Here is a 22,996-nt window from a genome sequence, read left to right on the forward strand (position 1 = left end):
ATCCCAGGTGAGTTATCTGCTATGGATTGTCCCAGTGGACCCCCTGATGCAGGTCACCCCAAAGCATGTTCCCCCTGCTGTGTCTGCGGGTGGCTCCCGCCCCCCCCCCCCCGGCCTGCGCATGTCCGTGGTGGCCCCCCCGCGCCCCCACGTCACCCGTGTCCCCGTGGGTGCCTCATGACCCAAGTGAATTTTTCCCCACTTGAGTTCCCCCCGCCACCAAGCTACTCTGCCACCGGACCCGTGGGTGCTGCCTGCACCCGCCGTCTCTGGATGTTTCTCCATTTCTGCCCCGCTCCCTGTCCATTTTCTCTTATCTTTTCTGTCCTCCATCGTCCCCCTTTTTGCTTGTATCTCTGCATAACACTGCCTGTCTCATCGTTTCTCGCTATATCCCCCTGCCCAGCTCGCTGTCCCATTATTTCCCTCTGTTCTGATCCCTGGCCTTTTTTCTCATCCTGCAGTCCATCACAGCCATGGAGTGCGCGACCGAGCGAGGCTGTGTGTCTAGGAAGTTTCATCTTGTAAGAGCTGTGAGACACCCACGTATTCTCTTAGGTGCAGGACCGCCAAGCGACTGGAGTTACAGAAGAGGAAGGGAGGAGAGCAGGAGAAAGAAGTGTCTGAACTGACAAATTCTTCTGGCAGCGCCGAGAGCGAGAGCTGCGGTGAGTCCTGGGCCCTTGGGGCCCTGTTGCCCCTCCTCTGTGTCCCGGTCCCTCCCTGTCCCTCCCCTGTCCCCTCTCTTTCCCACGCTGCTGTGATTTTCTTTGCTTCCCTGTACCTCTCCTCTTTTCCTCTATTCTTCTGTCCTGCTCTGTCTTCCTCTCTCGCTTTTTCTCTCTTGTTCTACCGCTCCCTTTTCTTTTTCTCCCTGTGTTTTTGTCCTGTTCTCTCTCCTTCCTTTTTGTCATCCTTCATCTCTGTCCTGCAGCCCATCGCTGTTTTTTCCTTTTTCATCTCCTTGTCCTGAGCTGCACCTGTCTTTTTTTTTTTTTTTTTTCTCCTCTGGCATGTTCCCTGGCATTCTTTTCCTCTCTGTGCTTGTACCCATCCCTAATTTTCCTTTTCCATTTCTCTGTCCTGCTTTCAGTCCCTGTTTTTTCTCTGCCTCCATCTCCCTGTCATTCTCCCTGTTGCTCTTGCGTGCTCTCTATCCCAGTGTCCTGCTCCCCATCCCTCTCTTTTTCTCTGTATCCCATTTTCTTCCTGCCTGTCCCTCACTTGCTTTCTGTATCCCTCTTTCCTTCCTCCTGTCCTTCCTTTCCCCTGCCCCTCGCCTGCTGCTTGTCACTGTTTTTTCTTTCTCCCATTCTCCATCCAGGTTCTGTCCCTCTCGTTCTCTCTCTGTCCCTCTGTCCTTCCTCTAACCTGTATTTTGCACTCTCTATCCCTCTGCCCCTAACGCTTCTTTCTCCATCTCTCAGTCCTGCTCCCTGGCCCTTTTTTCCTCCTACTGTCCATCTATCCTGCTTCCTCTCCCTGGTTATTCTGCCTTTATTCCTCCGTCCTGCTGCCTGTCTCATTGTTTCTAGTTATATTCCCCTGTCCAGCCAGCTGTCCCTTTTTTCCTTTCTCTCTTCCCTACTCTGGCCCTACTTTTTCTTGCTCCATCTCTGTCCAGCAGCCCATCACCGTTTTTGTTTCCTTCTCTGTCTCTTTGTCTTAATCTGCATCTGGTTCTCCCACCCCACCCCCAGTCCCTCTGTCCTGTTCCTTGTCCCGCTTTTTGTCTCTCCGAGTCCCGTGCTCTAGCCCCATCTTTCTCTCTCCCCTCCTTCTTTTCCTCTGCATCCCTTTGTCCCGTTGCTCATCAGTATTTTTTCCTTCCGTTCCTCTGTCCTGCTCCCTGTCCCTTACTTCTCTGTCCATCCCTCTGTCCTGTTGCCTGTCATTATTTTTGCTGTCTGCATCCCACTGCCCTGCTTCCCATTCATCTCTTTTGGCTCTATCCTCCTGTCCTTCTCCCCAGCAGTGTTTTTTCTTTCTCCAGCTCTCTGACCTGCTCCCACCCCCCTCTTTTTCTCTCTGTCACTTCCCTGTACCTGTCTCTCTGCAATCTTGTGTCCCGCTCCTTGTCCCTCTCTGTTTATATCCCAGTGTCCTGGTCCCTGTCCCTCTCTTTGCCTCTCTACCCCTCTGTCCCTGTCCTTGTCCCTATCCATGTCCCTGTTTTTTCTTTCTCCATCTCTCTCTCCTGCTCCCCATCCTCCCCTTTCTCTCTCTGTCATTCTTTCCTCTTCCCTGTACCTCTGCTTTTCTGTATCCTTGCAACCTACTCCTCTCTCCCTCTGTCTCTATCACAGTCTTGCTCCCCATCCCTCTTTCTTTCTGCCCTTCTGATGTGTGTCCCCCAACCCCCCCTTTTACGTGTCCCAGTCTTTCTCTCTACATCCTTCTGTCATTCTCCTTCTCTTGTTCTTCTTGCTCTTTTTCTCTCTCTTCCTCTATCCTGCTACCATCACTGTTTTTTCCTTTTCCACCCCTTTGTCCTGCTCCCTGTCCTTGTTGATCTTTCCCTTCGTTCTGCCTCCAGTCCTTCTTTGTTTTCTCCGTCTCTGTCCTTTTCCCTGTACCTTTTTCCTCTGCTCCTCAGTCCTTCTCCCTCGTCTTATTTTTCTCTTTCTGCCATCCCTCTCTTTTTTGCTGTGACCCTCTGTGCTGTTCCCTTTCCTTTCTTTCTCCAATTATCTGTTATCTTACCTGTCCTCTCTCTCCCTTCCCCGCTCTGTCCTGCTCCCTGTCCCTCTTTATTGCTTCATCTGTCTGTCCCGCTTTCTGTCTCTGTTTTTTCTCGTGCTCCATCTCTCTGTCATTCTCTCTGTTGCTCTCATTGTCTCTGTATCCCGGTGTCCTGCTCCCCATCCCTCTCTCTTTTGCACTATCCAGCTTTCTGGCTCCCTGTCCCTCACCTGTTTTCTATATCCCTCTGTCCTTCCTCCTGTCTTTCCTCGTCCCCCTGGCCTGCTACCCATCAATATATTTTTTTTTCTTTCTCTCTCTCTCTGCTTCGGTCCCGTCACTCTCCTCCTCTCTCCGTCTCTAATGTTTCTTTCTCCATCTCTGCCCCATTCCCTGTCCATTTTCTCTTATTCTCTCCGTCCTCCATCCTCCCCCTAACTTCTTGTCTGTATATCTCCATACCACTGCCTGTCCGCCATTTCTCGCTATATACCCCTGCCCAGCTCGCTGTCCCATTATTCCCCTCTGTCCTGCTCCCTGTCCTTTTTTCGCATCCTGCAGTCCATCACTGTTTGATCTTTCTCCATCTCTTTGTCCTCGTCTCTGTGTGTCTTTTTTTCCCCCTCAATCCCTCTGGCTTGTTCCCTGTCTCTTTCTCTCTCTCCCACCTTCTTTATTCCTCTCATTCCATTTCGCTCTCGATCCCTCTGTTCTGCTCCCTGCTCATCATTTTCTCTCTCTTTCCCTCTGTCCTGCTCCCTGACGCTGTTTTTCTTCTGCCATGTCCCTGCAGGGCTCCTCTTCCCTTTTTTATTGATTTCTCCATCTCACTGGCCTTTCCCCTGTACCTGTTTCTTTCTTTGCTCCTCAGTCCTTCTCCCTCATTTTATTTTTCTCTTTCTGTTCCTCTGTCCTGCTCCCCATCGCTGTATTTTTGTTCTCTGTATCTGCTGCTAGCGGACTTACTCCCGGGACTTACAGACATTAACGAATAAACACTCACTGTCTCATTTGCACTCATGGCTGTGTTTGTAGCCCTTTGTACTTGGTGAGTGGCTGTCACAGAGTCCTGGGGAGCAGGTTACCTAGCGGGTGTAAGGGCCATGGCTGCAGCTGTGGGCTGGAGGAGCCCCGGGGGGGCCAGTGAGGCTGATGGTGATGGCCCCTCTGTATCACAGGGCTGCAGCCCCAGGGGATGGTGCTGCTGGGACATGCCTGCCTGAGAGTGCCAACAAGCTGCAAGGATGTTTCCAACCCACCGGTGCAACAGGCTGCAGATCACTTGGAGTCAGGCCCCATCAGGGCAGTTCCCAGGGATTTTCTGAGAGCTGGTGGAGAGGAAGCAGGAAGAGGGGCAGGAGATGGATGCCCCACCCCTCTGGGTACCTGGAGGCCTTCCCACCCCCTGGAAAAGGCACTGGGTGCCTCCCCAACTCAACAAAACTCCTCCAGCCCCGCTCATCCCATGCAGCTGCCGCCAGCTCCAGCACCTCTCCTGAAGCCTGTCCCGTAGCCACAGGCTGCTCCCAAACCCTGTCCTCACGGCAGCAAGCCGCCCCTTGAATATGCTTTATTCTTCATAAATGCAGGTGCCGTTAGCATCAGTTCGGGGAAAGAGCGGCGTCTCCAGAAGCTCCTGCGGAAGGAGGGGTTCCTGCCTGAGGGGAGCCACAGTCATCCCTGTGGATAACAGTTGCTTGCTCTTTCCCTCTCCCAGAGGCAGCGCTGAGGCCTCAGTTGTGGGTTCCTCTGCGGGGACGTTGTGGACTGCATCTGGCTCAGGTTTGGGTGGGTTGCCTTTGGCCTCATTCTCCTAGCGGCATGGGCGAACAGGGACAGCTGGAGCGCTTACTGGCTGTGGACAGGAGCTGCCGTGGCTGAAGCTGGAGAGGCCAGAAAAAGGTAAAGCGGCTGAAGAATAAAATAAAAGGGATCCAGCCGGCAGCAGCCTCCAGCTGCAGACAGGGACAGCCTGCCTCTCCGGGTGAGGAAGGATCCTCTCAGCGTAGTCCTCAGCAGATCCGATCACCAACGTGCGCGGCAGGGTCTGTATGCGTAACCAAAAGCACAGTACGGCCATGCAGCGTGTGCGCGTGTGAGGCTACGTATCTGGGAAGCCTCATACTGTAAGAGCTGTAAGACACCAATCTATTCTTCTAGGTGGATGACAGTCAAGTGACTGGAGCTACAGAGGAGGAAAGGAGGGGAGAGAAAGGGAGACAGAGAAAGACGCGTCCACACTGTCAAATTCTCCCAGCACCTCTGACAGCGGGAGTTGCGGTGAGTCCTGGACCCTTGGGGCTGTGTCGCCCTTCTGCATCCCGGTCCCCTCCCTTCTATTTCTCTCACTGCTGTCATTTTTTTCACTTCCCTGTACCTCTCCCTCTCTCATTCTCCCGAGTCCCCCTCTTTCTCTGTCGTTCTGCCTCTCCACGTTCTTTTTCTCTCTACGTGCTTCTGTCGTGTTCCCTGTCCCTCTTTTTTTCATCCTCTGTCTCTGTCCTGCAGCCCATCGCTATTTTTGTCTTTCTCCATCTATGTGTCTGTCTTCCTATCCCAATTCTTTTTAATTCCTCCCCGTCTGCCCTTTAGCCCTTCACAATGCCCGCCCCGCAATTCTCTCTGTCTGGCTCCATGTCCCTATTTCTAAATTCCTCTCTCTCTGCCCTGTATTCTAGATACGCTTTTTCTTCCTTATATTCTCTTGTTCCAGGTCCCTGTCCCAATGTTTTAATGTCTTCCCTCTCTGTCCCATAGCCCATTTTTGTCTTTATTGTTCTCTCTCTGTCTGGCTCCCTGTCCCTATTCTTTAATTCCTCTGTCTCTCTTCTTTAGCTCATTGTTTTGAAAAAACCCAACCAACCAAAAACCTCAGTCTCCCTCTGTCCACCTCACTGTCCCCCTTTTTAATTCCTCCCTCTCTGCCCTGTGGGCCATCACTAGTCTTTGTTTTTCTCCATCTCTCTCAGTCTGGTTCCCTGTCCCTTCCTCTTCTCTGGCCTGTAGCCCATCGCTATGTTTTTTTTCCCCTCTGCCTCCCTCTCTGCCCTGTAGCCGATCGCTGCTGTATCGGCTTTACGCAGCAAGGTTTTGTTAGCTGGGGTGGGGGAGGGCAGGGGCTGCAGGGTTGGCTTCTGTGAGAAGACACCAGGAGTTGCCCCCATGTTGGGCACAGCCAGTTCCAGCCAGCTCCAAGACGGATTTGTGGCCGGTCAAAGCTGAGCCCATCAGCAACGCTGGTAGCGCCTCTGTGATGACATATTTAAGAAGGGCTAAAAAATGCTGCGCAGAAGCTGTAATAGAGAAAATGCGAGTGTGAAACAGCCCTGCTGTTCACCCAGGTCAGTGAAGAAGGAGAGGGAGGCGGTGCTCCAGGCACCAGGGCAGAGGTTCCCCTGCAGCCTGTGGTGAAGACCACGGCGAGGCAGGGTGTCCCCCTGCAGTCCACGGAGGTCCACGGTGGAGCAGACATCCACCTGCAGCCCGTGGCGGACCCCACATTGGAGCAGGTGGATGTGCCTGAAGGAAGCTGTGACCCAGTGGAGAGCCCATGCTGGAGCAGGCTCCTGTCAGCAGCTGTGGCCCCGTGGAGAGGAGCCCATGCTGGAGCAGGGTTGCTGGCAGCACCTGTGACCCTGTGGAGGGACCCCACACTGGAGCAGAAGAGAGCGTGAGGAGGAAGGAGCGGCAGAGACAACATGGGATGAACTGACCGGCAACCCCTGCTCCCTGTCCCCCTGCGCTGCGCGGGGGAGGAGGTGGAGAAGTCAGGAGTGAAGATGAGCCCAGGAAAAAAAGGGGGGGGGGGGAAGGTGTTTTTTTAGATTTGTTCTTATATCTCAGTATCCTACTCTGATTTTGATCGACAATAAATTAATTTCCCCAAGTCGAGTCTGTTTTGCCTGTGACAGTAATTGGTGAGCGTTCTCTTTGTCCTTATCTCGACCCACAAGCTTTTTTGTTGTATCGTCTCCCCGTCTTGTTGGAAGGGGGAGCGATAGAACGGCTTGGTGGGCAGCCAAGGTCACCCCACCATTTCCTTCTATCGGCTCGCTGTGCCTATTTTTTAATTCTTGCCTATGTTTCTGTAGCCATCGCTTTGAAACTTTTTTCCTACCTCTCCATCCCTATTTTTTTAATTCTTGCCTATGTTTCTTGAACCCATCGCTTTTCAGATTTTCTTCCTACGTCTCCCTCTATGCAGCTCGTGTACCTGTTTTTTAATTCTTGTGTATGATTCTTGTATCCTGTAGCTTTCAAAATTTCCTTCCCACGTCTCCCTCTATCCATCTCCCTGTCTCTAAGTCTTAATTCTTCCCTCTCTGTCGGGTACCCTGTCACTTTTTACATTTTCTTTCTCCATCTCCCTTTTTCTATCTCCCTGTCCCATTTGTAGTTTTGCCTATGTTTCTTTATCCTGTCGCCTTTCGAAATTTTCTGTCTATGTCTACCTCTATCCGGCTCCCTGTTTCTATCTTTTATTTCTTGCCTATGTTTCTTTTCCCCTTTCACTGTAGAGTTTTTCCCCGTCCCTTGTCTTTTCTCTGTCTTGTTGTCCTGCTGGTCCCTTCTGCCTCCCTCTCCTGCTCCCTGTCTCTCTTATTTAGTCCTCCATCTCTCTGACCCTGTTTTCTTGCCAATCTCTCCGCTCTCCTCTGTCTACACAGTTGTCCTGCTCCCTGTCCCTCTCTTGTTCACAGCATCCCATTTTCTGGCTTCCCTGTCCCACACCTCTATGCCCTCTGTCTTTTCTCTTCCCTTTTCTCCCTCTGTCCTGCTGCCTTTGGGCACTGAGCCTTGTAGCCAACTCACTGCCGGGATTTCTTATGTGCCTTAAGGAACAAACTTTTCCTGCCTCCTCTGTGCCCCTGGCTGTGTTTGCAGCCCCTGGGTGCAGAGCTCCTGGCTGTGGACAGGAGCAGGGAGGGGGTGATGTGCTGTGGGGCTTTGGCAATGGCCCCTGTCCCGATGGGCCCCAGCTGGGGCTGGAGCTGGGGCAGCCCCAGGTGTGGCCAGTGAGGCTGAGGATGGGGCTGGCCCTGCTGTGTGAAGGGGCTCTAGCTGGAGAGGGGGCTGCCTGGGCATGGCTGCCTGAGGGAGCTGAGGAAGGGGAACTGGCTGAGGAGGGAATCCAAGGGGGTCCCGCACAGGCAGCTGCCTCCAGCAAGGAACAGGCAGTCCCTGCGGCGATGAAGGATCCCTCCGAGCCATCCCCAACAGAGCAGACCACCAGCACGTGGTGCTGGGAGCTCGGTGCCTCTGTTGACTATGTGTGAGCCGCCATGTATTGAGGAATTCTTCCAGATGAGGAGCATCAAGGCCTCTGCTGTGTGCTGCTGAGTGGGCGAGGGTCGGGCAGGTGGCACTGCAGAGGAGGAAAGGGCAGAGACAGAAGCATCGGGGTGGTGAAGGTCTCCTGCCAGCACCAGGAGCTGCGGTGAGTCACACATCCTCTCCTCTGCATCCTGGCCCATCTCTGCCACCCTTCTCCAGATGTCTGCCTGCCTCCATTCCTCCATCTTCCTCTCTGCCCACCCACCTCCCTGTATGGCTCCTGAAAACCTATTCTTCTGCCAACTCTGCCCAGTACCCCGTTGCCTTTTAAATTTTTTCTGTGTCTCCCTCTAACCAGCTCCCTCTCCCTTTATTTAGGTTTTTTGCACTGCCTTGTACCCCATTACTTTAAAAATGTAATTTCTATGTCTCCCCCTATCTGGCTCCCTGACCCTATTTTTTAATATCTCCCTGTCATGGTTTGACCCCAGCCAGTAACTAGCACCACACAGCCGCCGCTCGCTTGCTTGCCTGTCCTCCCCCCCCCCCGCCCCTCCGTGGGATGGAGGAGAGAATTGGAGGGGGGCAGGAGGGGAGGAAAACTCATGGGCTGAGATAAAGACAGTTTAATAGGACAGAAAAGGAAGGGGGAAAAAAATAATAATAGAATATACAAAACAAGTGATGCACAATAGAATTGCTCACCACCTGCTGACCGGTGCCCAGCCAATCTCTGAGCCGCGGTGTCCCCTGGCCAACTTCCCCAGTTTATGTACTGGGCATGACATCATATGGTGTGGAATATCCCTTTGGCTTGTTTGGGTCAACTGCCCTTGCTGTGTCCCCTCCCAGCTTCTTGTGCACTCCCAGCCTCCGCTGGCAGGGCAGTATGAGAAGCTGAAAAATCCTTGACTTAATATAAACACTGCTTAGCAACAACTAAAACATCAGTGTGTTATCAACATTATTCTCATCCTAAATCCAAAACACAGCACTATAGCAGCTACTAAGAAGAAGTTTAACTTTATTCCAGCCAAAACCAGGACACTCCCTCTGCTCTGTACCCCATCGCTTTTCAAACTTGCTATGCCTCCCTCTATCTGGCTCCCTTTTTTATTTCTTCTTGCTCTTTCCTTTACCCCTTGGTTTTAAAATTTTCTTTATACATATGTCTCTCTCTCTCCAGCTCCCTGGCCTTTTTTTTTTAATTTGAGTCTGTGTGACTTGTACCCCATGCTTTTTGAATTTTCCTTCTATTTCTCCCTCTATCTTCCTCCCTCTCCCTATTTTTAAATTCTTTCCTGTGTCTCCTGTATCCTGTCTCTTTCTATGTATCCCCCTATCCATCTCCCTGTCTTTATTTCTTAATGTTTTCCTGTCTGTCCTGTACCCCGTCGCTTTTAAATTTTCTTTCTGTGTCTCTCTTTATCCAGCTCACTGTCCCTATTTTTTAATTCCTCCCTTTAGCCGGGGAAGGGTCTGCCCAGGCACACCTGCCTGAGGGAACTGAGGAAGGGGAACTGGCTGAGGAGGGAATCCAAGGGGGTCCCGCAGGCAGGTGCCTCCAGCAAGGAATGCCCAGTCCCTGTGGCAAGGAAGGATCTCTCTGAGCCGTCCCCGACAGAGCAGACCACCAGCACACGGTGCTGGGAGCTCGGTGCCTCCATCGGCGCTCGTGCGAGCCGCTGGGAAGCCTCGTGGGAGAGGAGTGTGTAGGCACCTGCCGCCGAGGCACAGAGAAAAGCGTTGGGTCGGTGAAGGTCTCCTGCCGGTGCCAGGAGCTGTGGTGAGTCGCGCATTGTCTCGTGTGCGTCCCGGTCCATCTCGCCGCCCTTCCCTGGATCTCTGCCTGCCCACCTGCCTGTCCGGCTCCCCAAAACTTGTTCTCTTCTGCCAACTCTGCCCTGTACCACTTCATCTATTAATTTTTTCCTACGTTTCTCTCTCTGCGGCTCCCTCTCCCTATTTTTTAATGCTTTCCTGTGTTTCTGGTACCCTGTTGCATTTTAATTTCTCTTCTACGTTTCCCTCTCTCTGGCACCCTCTCTGTCCTGTACCCCATCACTTTTTACATTTTCTTTCTGCGTTTCCTTCTATCCATCTCCCTGTCCCTGTTTTTTAAGTATTTCCTGTGTTTCTTGTACCCCGTTGCTTTGACAATTTTCTTATTATGGTTCCTTCTATCCATCTCCCTGTCCCTGTTCTTTTAATATGCCTGTGTTTCCTGTACCCAATCACTGTTTAATTTTCTTTCTACATTGTCCTCTATCCATCTCCCTGTCCCTGTGTTTTTTCTTCATGTTTCTTGTACTCAGTTGCTTTTTAAAATTCCTTCTACGTCACCCTCTATCCGGCTCCTTTTCTGGATTGTTTAATTCCTCCCTATATTTCTTGTACCCCATCGCTATTTAATTTCTCTTTCAACAATTCCCTTTATCCCGCTTCTTTCCCTAAATTTTAATTTCTCCCTTTTTCCTTATACCCTGTCACTTTTTATATTTTCTTTCAATGTTTCCTTCTGTTCTCATCCCTGTTCCTATTTTTTAATTCTTTCCTGTGTTTCTTGTAGCCTGTCCCTTTTTAACATTTCTGTCTCCCTCTATCCGATTCCCTGTCCCTATTTATTACTTCCTCTCTCTCTCTCTGTCCTGTACCCAGTTGCTTTAAAAATTTTCTTTCTATGCCTCCATTTATTTAGTTTCCTGTCCTCCCTTTTAAATTTTTTTCCTGTCTATACTATACTCCGTCAATTTTAAATTTTGCTTCTATGGCTACTTTTATCCAGTTCACTGTCTTCATTTTCTAATTCTCTCCTGTCTGTCCTGTACCCTGTCGCTTCTTCAATTTTCTTTCTATGTCAAAGTTTATCCACTTTGGTGTCCCTTTTTTCATGTTTTCCTGTCTATCCTGTACCCTGTCGCTTTTAAATTTTCTTTCCATGTCTACTTTAATCAATTTACTGTCTGTCTTTTTTATTTGTTTCTTGTCTGTTCTGTACCCCATTGCTTTTGAAATTGTCTTCCGATATCTCTCTGTATTTTTCTCCCTATTCTTATTTTGTAACTGTGCTGGTTTTGGCTGGGATAGAGTTAATTTTCTTCATAGTAGCTAGTATGGGGCTATTTTGGATTTGTGCTGAAAACAGTGTTGATAACACAGGGATGTTTTCGTTATTGCTGAGCAGTGCTTACACAGAGTCAAGGCCTTTTCTGCTCCTCACCACCACCACCAGCGAGCAGGCTGGGGGTGCACGAGAAGTTGGGAGGGGACACAGCCGGGACAGCTGACCCCAACTGCCCAAAGGGATATTCCAGACCATAGGACGTCATGCTCAGCATATAAAGCTGGGGCAAGAAGAGGGAAGGCAGGGACGATCGGAGTGATGGTGTTTGTCTTCCCAAGTTACCGTTATGTGTGATGGAGCCCTGCTTTCCTGGAGATGGCTGAACACCTGCCTGCCAATGGGAAACGGTGAATGAATTCCTCATTTTGCTTTGCTTGTGCGCGTGGCTTTTGCTTTACCTATTAAACTGTCTTTATCTCAACCCATGAGTTTTCTCACTTTTACCCTTCCGATTCTCTCCCCATCCGGGGGGGAGTGAGCGAGCGGCTGGGTGGTGCTTAGTTGCCAGCTGGGGTTAAACCACGACAGTAACTTTTTCTTGTCTTTCCTTAAGGCCTCGCTTTTATAATTTTCTTCCTATGTCTCTCTCTATCGCTTGACCTTATTTTTAATTTTTTTGTCTTTCTTTAACGCCTTTGCTTTTTAATTTTCTTTCTACATCAACTTTTATCCAGTTTTTGTCCCCATTTTTAATTTTTTTTCCTGTTTGTCCTTTACCCAGTCGCTTTTAAAATTTTCTTTCTGTCTCCTTTAACCAATTCACTGTCTTTATTTTTTTTTTTTTTCCTGTCTGTCCTGAACCCTTTTGCTTTTTCAATTTTCATTCTATGTCTACTTTTATCAAACTCTCTGTTCATATTTTTTAATTTATTCCTGTCGTGTGCCCGTCACTTTAAGATTATATTTCCATGTGTGTGTCTATTTTTTACCTTATCCTTATTTTTATTTTTTTCTCGTCTTTCCTTAATGCCATCGCTTATTACATTTGCTATGTCAACATTCATTGTTTGCTGTCCCTTTTTTATTGTTTTCCTGTCCCTGCCCGCTTTTAAATTTTCTTTCTATGTCTCCATTTATCTACTTTTCTGTCCCCATTTTTTAATGTTTCCTGTACCACTTCACTTTTAAAATTTTATTTCTGCGTGTGGTTTTGGATGGGATAGAGTTAGTTTTCTTCATCGTAGCTGGTATGGGGCTACATTTTGGATTTGTGCTGAAAACAGTGTTGATAACACAGGGATGTTAGTTATCGCTGAGCAGCGTTTGCACAGCGCCAAGGGCTTTTCTGCTCACCCTGCCCGCCAGCGAGCAGGCTGGGGGTGCGCAATTTGTTGGGAGGGGACACAGCCGGGACAGCTGACCCCAACTGCCCAAAGGGATATTCCAGACTGTATGACATCATGCTCAGCAATAAAACTGGGGGTGGAGGTTGTGTGGTGGTGGGGGTTGCTCAGAACTGGGTGGTCATCGGGTGGTCGGTGGTGAGCAATTGTTTTCATTTGCACCGCTTGTTTTTCTTGGGTTTTATTTTCCTCTCTCTTTGTTGGTCCCCCGCCTTTTTTTTTTATGTCAACTTATGAGCTTCTTTCTCACATTTACCCTTCCAATTCTCCCCCATCCTCACTGTGAGGGAGTGAGCAAGCAGCTGTATGGTGCTTAGTTGCCAGCCGGGTAAAACCACAATGCTATGTCTACTTTATGAAGCTGCCTTGCTATTTTTTATTTCCTGTCTGTCACGTACCCTGTCGCTTTAAAATTTTCTTTCTATGTCTACGTTTAGCCAGTTCACTATCTTTATTTTTTAATTTTTTCCTCTGTCCTGTGCCCCGTCGCTTCTAAATTTCCGTTCTTTTTTTAAACTTTTCCTGTCTGTCCTGTACGCCATAGCTTTTAAATTTTCTTTCCTCATCTATTTTTACCCAGTTCACTGTCTTTACTTTTTAATTCATTCTAGTCTGTCCTGTACCCAGTTGCTTTAAAAATTTTCTTTCTATGTCTCCCTCTACTCAGGTTTCTTCGCTTTTTAATTTTTTCCTCTCAATGTTTTCATGTGTGAATTTTTGTTTCTATCTTCACTTTTATGCATTTTTCTGTCTCTATTATTTACTTTTTTCCTATCTGTCCTCTATGTTGTCACTTAAGAATTTTCCTATGTTTACTTTATCAAGATGCCTAACCCCTTTTTTATTATTTTCTGTGTCCTGTATCACATTGCTTTTACATTTTTTTCTATATCTACTTTTATCCAGTTCACTGTCTTTATTTTTCAATTTTCTTTCTATGTCTCTGTTTATTTAGTTTGTCCCTATTTTGTAGTTTTTTTCTCCTTTAATGCCTTCATTTTTCACTTTTTCCCTATGTCTACTTTTATCAAGCTGTCTATCCCTCTTTTGTAATTCTTTGTTGTTTGTCACATACCCTGTTGCTTTTTAAGTTTTCTTTGCATCTTATTTTTTTCCTTTTCCCTCGGTTCATCCCAAGGCTTTAGAGGGTCTCCTCGGCACGCTTTTATCTCTGGAGCATAATTTGTACCCCTCTCGGTTTGTCAGAACATCTCCTCTTCCTCAGAGCGGTCTTTTTGTCCTCTTCCCCTCGCTTGCCTCCAGTGGGTCAGCGTCTCCCTCACACATCTCTGCTCTGTTCAAATCCCCTCCTGAGTACCTTTGATGTTCTCTGGCCACCTCAGCACCCGTCTATTTCTGTCACGCCGCCCCTGTGAGCGTCCTTGCGTTCCACGACCATCCTTTAGTTCTGCAGCAGGCTTTGTATCTTTCTTATTCAGACACAACTCTTCCTCGGGCTTTCATTGTGCCCCAGAGCACTCTTGCCTTCCCCTCCGCCATGTCGGATGCCTCCATTTGGTCCCTGGTCCCCTGAGGACATCTGTACTCTGTTCAGATCCCTTCCCGAGCACCTCATTGTGTCAGCAATACTTTGTTGGTCTCTGTCCCCCCGGGGCCCTCTCGTTCCCATCACGACGCCTCCCGAGACTGTCCTCGTGCCCATGGCACCCTTGGAGCTCTGCAGCCTCTTTGTATCTCTCTTATTCAACGGAACCCTTCCTCAGGCTTGCTCTGTGCCCCAGAGCTCTCTTACCTTGTTCACTGCCATCTAGGATGTCTCCATTCAGTTGCTCGTCCCCTGAGGACATCTGTACATTGCGGGGACACCTTCTTCAGTTTTGCATCTGTCCCAGAGCTGCCTTCTGTCTCTCTTTCACTCTCAGCACCCCTTCTGCTGCTGTCATCGTGCCTCCTGACGCCATCCTCGTGCCCCACAGCCCTCTCTTGGCTCTGTAGCGCACTTTGCACCCTTCTCCCCCCGAGAACCTTCCTGATGCCACCTTTCATCTCCGGGATGCTCTTGTTGTCCTCTATGCTAGCTAGGATACCTCTGTGCAGTCCCTGGTCCCCTGAGGACATCTGTAGTCTGTTCAAATCCCCTCTGGACTTCTTCATCATGTCTCGAGCCTTCTTTTGTCTGTCCCTCTCGGAACCCCTCTGCTACTGTCACGATGCCTCCCGAGGTCTTCGATGTTCCCTGCAGCACACTTTTAGCTCCGTGAGCCCCCTTTGGACTTGTTTTGTTGCAATCGCACCTCTCCCAAGATCTCCGTTCCCAAATAAGCGCATTCTTTTTCTTCTCTATGCCAGCTAGGATGCCTCCCGAGACCTTCCTTGCGCTCCACAGCATTTTGGTAGCACTCTGCCTCCCTTTCAATCTCTCTTATCCCTCTGAGCCTTTCACGCCCCTCTGCTACAGTCACCTGCCTCTTCAGACACCTTCTTTGTAACCACAGCCCTGTCTGAGCTCTGTAGCGGACTTTGATCCTCTCGGTCCCTCAGAAACCTGTCCTCGGTTGTTTGTGCCTCAGAGCGCTCTTAGCATCCCCTCTGCCATCTAGGGTGCCTCCATTTGGTCCCCGGCCTCCTGACGACACCTGTACTCTGTTCAAATCCCCTCCGGACTTTTCCTTGTGTCCCTGAGCACCTTTGGTGTCTTTGGCCCAACCGGACCCCTCTAATGGTGTCACGATGCCTATCGATGCCTTCGAGGTGCCCTTAGCACACTTTTAGCTTTGCAGCAGACCTCACATCCCTCTCGTTCCCTCAGAGGACTTCCTGAGTCCATATCTGTGACCCAGCCCAGTCATTCTGTCTTCTTCCCTCTAGCCGTGCTCTATTGTTCCCTGGCCCTCCGATGACAGGTTTACTCGGTTCAGATCCCCTCTGATTTAATCGTTGGTCTCCAATCCTTTTTTCTGTCTCTCTGGCTCCCTCGGGACATTTCTTCTCCCGGTCGCGATGCCTCCTGAGACCTTCCTCGTGCTCCACATCCACCTTGTAGCACTTCAGGTGGGGCCATCTTTGAGCCACAGAACACTCATTTGTTCCTCTACGCTGTCTAGGATTCCTGTGTTCAGTCTCTGGCCACCCGAGACCATCTGTACTCTGCTGGATGATCACCCGAGTTCCTCCTTGTCGTCCCTAAGCCTTCTTTTGCCCGTCAGCCCCCCTCAACACCCTCTCCTCACAGTCGGTGCCTCCGAGACCTTCCTCGATCTCCACAGCACCTTGGAGCACTTTATCTCCCTTCTATCTCTCTTGTTCCATGAAAGCTCCCTTCTTTCTTTGCTACGCAGCGCTCCTTTGTCTTTCTCTTGCCATCGAGGGTGTCTCGTTCGGTTCCTCTCCCACTCAGTCATCTGTAGTTTGCCTAGACGCCCTCCTGAGACTCCAAGGCCCTCGCTGTGTCTCCAAGCCTTCTTTTCTTACCCCCCCCTCCTAATTCCTCTACTCTCTATAAATGTCATCTGAGTCCTTTCTTGTACTCCACAGCACTCAGCAGCGCTTTAGCTCCTTTCGATTTTATTTTTTTGTGCTCTTATCTTACTCTTTGCCATTTAGGATGCCTTCGTTCAGCCCCCGGCCCCTGACAACATCTGTACTTTGTTGAAATCCCCTTCAGAGCTCCTCATTGTTACCTCTGAGGCTTCTTTGGTCTCTCAGGCCCCCTGGGACTCCTCCGCTCCCTTTGCGAGCTCGCGAGAGATCCCGATGCCCTAGAGCCCTTTTAGCTCGGGAGGGCACTTTGCACCCCTCTCTTCCCCTCAGAACCCTTCCTGAGTCTGCATCTGTTACCCCAGTCGGTCTTTCTGTCCTCTCATCTTGGTGCGCCTCCATTCGGTCCCCGGTCCCCTGAGGACACCTGTACTTTGTTCAATTCCCTTTTGGCTCATTGCATCCCTGAGACTTCTTTGGTCTCTCTGGCCCCTTCGGGATCTCTCTAATCCCTGTGACGATGCCTCTTGTTCTGTCAGAACCTTTTCCGAGCCATCTTTATGCTCCAGAGCAGTCTTTTTGTTTTCTGCCTTATAGTATGTTTCTATTTGGTAGCTGGTACCCCAAAGATGTCTATCGTCAGCTCAGATCTCCTCTTGAGGTTTTTCAGAGAAGGCATGGCCTTCATCTATTTTTATCAACACATCTCCCGTGGTGGTTTTTGTTCTGTTTTGCAATTTGTTTTTGTTCTAGCTACTTAGGTGTTAATTAGGCTGCTTCATACAGTGTCTGATACTTTTCTTGTATTTCCATGTTTTTTTGGTGTTTTCTGTTCTTTAGGACTTATCTAGTTCCGTTAAGGCAGTCGGTCAGAGAGACCGCCGAGGTGACTCTGAACCGTCGGCGATTTACGGTAAAAAATTTACTTTGCAACCGGAGATATTGTTGAGAAGGGATTCTTACGTGATCTAATTCTGCTTTGTCATTCGGTCCTATCCAGAAGGCAGTTCTGGTAGAATTTAGGTAGTATGTGGGGTCTTGCTAGAAACAAAGTGTAATCCCATAGCATTTTGGGTTTTTTTATAGGAAACTAAAGCACATCATTTTTGATAACAATATTGTTATTACATTTAACAAACTACTTTCTTACATAGCTTAGCAGGACATCTATCTACGCTCCAGAAAAATTAAGTCTAATTCCCTACCCAGTCACATTGCTGATGCAGTGTAGATGCAGTTGTAGTAAAAGAGCAGACATCATCATTTCCAGTAAGGGTCGCTTTCTCTGCTCAGCGCATTGCACGCCATAAACTGAAGGCAGATGAGAAACCTCCTGCTGCTCCTCTGGCCCTCCATGTTGTCTGGTGGTTGGCCCTCCCCTTTCCCAGGGGATTGTGGGAAGGGTGTGGGCGGGGCCCAGGGTATATGAGCCACAGCCTCTCCTCCAGGAGCTCATTCTGTTCTGGGGCTTCTAGTGGTGTGGTGCTCTGCTGTTTCTTCAGTTGGTGGCAGGTTTTGAGTTGTCTAAGCTGTTTGGGTAGATGTGTGTTGGCATTTAGAGAAGTAGAGGTGTCTGGGTCTTTTTGCTGTATACTGTGTTAGTTGCTGATATCATCTCTCTTAACAGGGCTGATGGTGAGATTATCTAGCAGTGGTTAGGGTGAGCATCTTGTCCGCATCTTGTATGCATCTGTATATGAAACTTTGGCATTTTTCAAGAAAGCGACAGGGACGTAAGGCATAGTGTCTTTCAGGGTACGGGATGGCTCATCACCTTTCCCAATCGCCCACAGAGAAGTGTTGTCCCTAGACCTTTGCAGCTTGTGGCAGGCCCCTTGTAGATTCTAAGCATCAGGGTTTACTTATGTTGTGGGCCTGTAGCAGAGCCCAGAGTCTGTGGGAAGGTGTAAGATAGGAGGTGGCTGCAGAATGCAGGGTGTGGCTCACAAGAACAGCTCCTGAGGAGCACCAATGCGGGGGGTTCAGGGGTGCAAATACAGGGCAGGAGCTGTCAGGAAGCAGTGGGGTTCCTTCCCAGACAGTTCAGGAGAGGAGAAGGGGTTTGTAAGGTTTTGAGACTGGGGGATGGCTGGGAAAGGAAGGAGGGTTCGTCAGCCTTTCTCAGATGGTTTTGCAGTTGGATTTGGACGTCGATGAGGTCTGTTCTGTTTTAGTTTCCCCGCAGCTGACGGGAGGTACGACAAGGTCACAGGAGATGCGGCGTAAACCATCCAGGCCTCTGCATCTCAATATGCAGGGCTGAATGTCAGATGAGTCTCGTCTTGTAAAGCTTAGGTACATAAAAATACCCCCCAGAACTCTGAGGTCTCTGCTTCTCTGTGCCTTTTACTTACTTCATTCCCTGACTTAATTTGTGCGTCCATCCGGATGTCACAGTCCTTGTTACTTAGAGTCCCTGACTAGGCACTTCTTTCCAGTGCAGGTTTGTGTCATTGTCTTCCCTGGAATGTTTTGGAGAAGAGGATGTGTATTATTTGTGCTCGTAACAGTCTGCAGCCAGGGGTCATCTTTTATCGCAGTCTCGGGCACGCAAGCTTTTTCTGTTATTCCAGTTTTGCCTTTTTCCTGAAGTGTCCACTGAGGTTTGCTCTAGCGTCAGTCAGGCAGTTATGTTCTCTTGTTCTTGTTTATCTATTGTTTTTAGCACCAGTTTCTGTAGTCGTAAGGTGTCCATTTTAGATCTTTGAGTCACCATGTCACGCCGTCGTGGTTTTTCCATTGGCCACTGCCACTGTAATTCCCTTAGGGGCTTTGTAGGTAAGGAGGTAGTTTGGTGCTTGTTTTCTGTGTGCTATACCGTATGTTATTCAGGTCTTGATGTTCCCATGGTTGTTTTTGTGTTAGGCGAGCACATCGGTAGCTATACCGAGGGTCTTGTGTGCCTCCGCTTATCGGCATAATGCGAACTACTTTTGTGTTTTTAATGGCAGGCTGTTGTTGGAATCTAGATGGTATTCCTAAATGGAAAAGACCGCTGGAATTGTTAAGCTGTTGGTCAGCATCGGGTGACGTGTTCGATATTGTTTTTGCAGATGCAGCGGGACGAGCTGTGTGCCAAAGGGCAACAGAGGAGAGGCGAGCGGAGCGCTGTAAGAAGGTGAGGCGGTGAGTGGTGTTGGAGGGAAGATGTGACTAGTGGCTTATGACTAGCTTATAGGTTTTGGGTTACTTTTTTTTATTTTGAAGGTGTTGCCTTCGTAGGCGTGGCGACCTGGTTCAGGAACGGCACGGCGACCAACCCAGGCCGCTCGGGCCATCAGCTCACAGACACCAATGTGGTGGACGGCAAATGGCATTTAATTAGTGAGTAGAACAGCATTATATAGCTCAGGTTTACAATGTCACTTCCGTCTGTTTACACCATAAACTAAACGCTATTGGCTATCTGGAGAGGGACCCTACTTTTCCGTACAGCGCGATATCTTCCGGCCGCCAGACCCTAGCTACCTACATTTTCCCCTCCCTATGAGTAATTAAATTGGCTAAAATATAACAATCTGTAAAGAATATATATATCATCTTTATAACAATCTTAAAATATATATCACAAACTTGAATAGAAACATAAGGCACGCTAGGCAAGAGGTAACTGGGGGGTAACTAGGAGTAACAGGGTATAACTGGGGATAGCTAAAGGAAATTTTGAACAAAATATTATTCTATTAACATGATGTTAACTTTTTCTAACCGGCTCCTAACAAACGACACGAGCCTGTTTAATATACAGGGTCCAAAGATCAGGGCTATCAGAATCATCGCGATTGGCCCTATCAAGGTAGAGATCAGGGTGGTCAGCCATGGCGAATGGTTAAACCATGATGCAAACCAACTTTGTTGTGCCTCTTGTTCCTTTTCCGTTTTTCCAATCCTTCTCGCAGTTTGGCCATAGTGTCTCTTACACAACACTCTTCTCTTAATGCAGCACATAACCCCTTTGTTGCAGGAACATCGGGTCTAATCCCCTTCGGTTTTGTATGGATTGTTCAATTCTAGCCAGGTCCTCATCTACTGCCATCCTCAAGGCACTAAATTCTTTACTTTGATGTACCAAGGATGCTTCCTGTACCTATTCCCGCCCCTCCCATGATCATTAGAGTAGCTATTGTTAGTGCTGTAAAGGGTTCTCGTTTTGACAGATAATGTTCTGGAGTAATCTATAAATCGTAGACAAAGACTTCAGGATGGTAAAAGATTTTAGGGACTATAGATACCTGGATACAATATTCTGAGGAATTATCAAAGTTTTTCAACGACAAACAAGGTGTAACTCCCATGGTGGAACAAACCCACCTGGTATACAACCTCGTGGTCCCCTTGATATTGATAGATATTTATCTCGGGAAATAGGGGTCCAAGCAGAAGCGACAGTAACACAATCCCAATATGCACAATAATACTGGTTAGGATAGTTACAGTACCCTTTTCCTGGATTAGATGCGGGACAAAGGTAATAGGGCATTTTTTCCAAACAAGGTGGTGTGGTTATCATGCTGCATAGTGCGACAGTGAAGCTAGGAGGTCCTGCTGTAACATTTTCCTTAATCACGTGCTGATCCTCCCACCTGGCAAGGGTCCATTTGAATGGCTGATGGTGATAGTAATCTGCTTCTGCTGTCCTATACTGACAAGCTCCAAAATCAAGATCACACAAAGGCATCGTAGCCCCCCCTTGCGGAGGCTAGTTTGCCGTTGTCTGGTTCTGCCAGTGCGGAACTCCTAGGCTTGGACAGGACGCTTGCCAACTTGTCATCTTCTCTTGTCACCGGGGTGTACGGGTTACGGGGGCGACCGATGATCCAATCCTGTGAACAAAAACTCACAAAACATGTCATCACATTATTATGGTTCGAACAGCCACCTGGATCGGGGTTAGATGCTCTTCCTTCGCGACATGCTGAATCATGTCCGCGATGCTTGACCCCGCGGTAGTGATCGCAGAATTTCTTTGGTTGTCGAATTACACTGCTGACGTAAACATTCGCTACAACTGGGCCTTTTGCCTCCGCAGGCAGGGCGAACAGTCGACCGCTGCTTGGAGACGATCTACAAATTGTGTAAAACTCTCACTTTCACTTTGTTTTATTGTGGACCATGACGATGGCTTGGCAATAACTCTAGAGGCTGTGAATAGCTTCTCTGGCCGCACGAGTAGTTGCCATAACTTCATGGGCCGTAGGCCCTGGGCTTGGGCCTGGGGGGTAATCATTATAGGGTCTGTGCCCATTAACCGCTGCAGGCTGGAGCCATGCAGTGGATGATCTGCTCCAGTTACTTGGCCAGTTGCCTTGCACAGTTGTCCTCCCATTCTTGTTTAAAAACGATCATTCCTGCCCCATCAAAGATCAATCTACAAGTTTGTTTTATATCGAACGGGAGCATATCGTCTCCCCCAAAGACACCATCTATGAGGGTGGAGACATGGCGAATTAAGCCCTTTATCCGCGATCGCCTTAACAATCGCTTGTATATCCTTAGGGTTTATTGGCGAGTGGACCCTCTGTCCCCCATCCATCACCCGGACCGGAACGCTAGCGCGGCCGATGGGGCCCAACCGGCGCACGCAATCTTTATTTTCCTCCAATCCGTGAGAGGGATTTCTCCTCGCGATTTCTCTTTAATTTGAACAGGGATATTTCGGTTCTTAACTTTGTTTATTTCCGTCTCTCCTTCCTCTAAGTTTGAATCGGTTGCAAGCCACTCGTCCCAGCTAGTGTCTGATCCGGAGTCGGAACTCGACTGACTGGTTACTTCCGGTTTCCAGTACCTTTTTGTTGGGCTCCGGCCCCGCCTGCTTCCCTTGCGGGCGGGCCGTTCCCTCCCTCTTGGCTCGCCCCTCCCTCTTGGTTCGTCTCGCCCTCTTGGTTCGCCCCGCCCTCTGCTCGGCGAGGTGTTTACCCTATAAGGGCATTTCTTCTGATTGGCTTTCCGCCCTTCGCTCACGTTCCCCTCTCCTTCCCGGCGGCGTGCGCTTACTAGCGCTTCCTCCCTGTTCCCGCCAAGGCATCTTCGTCCCGCCCTTCCCCTTTGTGCTCGGCGCCATGTTGGGGCGCATATGGCGGTGGTCTAGCCCAGACTTCCTCAGATTCCGGCCTCTCCGCGGCACCCCTGGCCTCCTCGGCCAACCCACCCCAGAAGGATTTGGCTGTCCCTCCGTAAGCGGGTCGGGGTGCGGGTTGGGGTCGGGAATCGAGGGGACGCGCACCCTCCTGCGATCTCCAGGCCCAGCAAAATCGTCATCGTCAGGGGGTGCAAAGTCCGCGTGGCTGCCACGACTCCCTACTTGGGGTGGCCAAAAACAAACAGCTCCCCGCCGCCCTCCAGGTCTCCGGTCCTGCATGGCCCTCTGCAGAGCCTGTACGACTTTCCCCACGACCCCAGGTTTTTCCCCAACCCGAGGACATCGTCTCCTCGGCTAACGCTTTTGTGCACTATGCCCACACTTCGGGGTGGAGAATATCCACCGGCTGGTCAATGACCCCAATTTGCAAAGCCTCGCAACCGTGAATAAATCTTTGAGTTTACAATCAATACCCCACGCTTATGTAATTCTGATACGACCTTCACAAGGGCTTCCATCCTCCTTGTTGGTCCGGGAGCGTCCTCCCGCCGGGCTGGTCCTGCCGCTCCGGCGCCGTTCACCCGATTCCAGGCGAGTTTCCCGGGTTTCGGCACCACTTGTTGCCTTCGTAGCGTGGCGACCTGGTTCAGGAACGGCACGGCGACCAACCCAGGCCGCTCGGGCCATCAGCTCACAGACACCAATGTGGTGGACGGCAAATGGCATTTATTAGTGAGTAGAACAGCATTATATATAGCTCAGGTTTACAATGTCAACTTCCGTCTGTTTACACCATAAACTAAACGCTATTGCTATCTGGAGAGGGACCCTACTTTTCCGTACAGCGCGATATCTTCCGGCCGCCAGACCCTAGCTACCTACAGAAGGTGCAAAGCGGGATATTGGCACCAGAGCTGATTCGGGCAAGGTGAGCCATGTCTGGTGGGGTGAAGGAGCAGTTATTTTTTAGGTGTTTGTAGTGTTGGTGAAGTTAGAAGCATGCCTTGTTTGTTTGTGTACAGGTGGTACCAAGCCTCAACTTGCAACCTGTAAAGA

General features: G+C 49.5%; 2 long non-coding RNA genes across 2 annotated transcripts; both read left to right on the plus strand.

The window, feature by feature from the left end:
- Window positions 1–472: 472 nt before the first annotated feature.
- Window positions 473–4,889, plus strand: LOC127028769 (uncharacterized). Its single transcript, XR_007768060.1, has 3 exons — window positions 473–668; window positions 4,272–4,464; window positions 4,843–4,889. It is a non-coding gene; the product is annotated as an uncharacterized LOC127028769 (long non-coding RNA).
- Window positions 4,890–18,607: 13,718 nt separating this feature from the next.
- Window positions 18,608–22,871, plus strand: LOC127028775 (uncharacterized). The gene is made up of 3 exons (XR_007768069.1): window positions 18,608–18,639; window positions 18,915–18,979; window positions 22,828–22,871. It is a non-coding gene; the product is annotated as an uncharacterized LOC127028775 (long non-coding RNA).
- The last annotated feature ends 125 nt before the right edge of the window (window positions 22,872–22,996 follow it).

Source organism: Gymnogyps californianus, unplaced genomic scaffold, assembly GCF_018139145.2.
Source record: "Gymnogyps californianus isolate 813 unplaced genomic scaffold, ASM1813914v2 HiC_scaffold_42, whole genome shotgun sequence".
Lineage (NCBI taxonomy): Eukaryota > Metazoa > Chordata > Aves > Accipitriformes > Cathartidae > Gymnogyps > Gymnogyps californianus.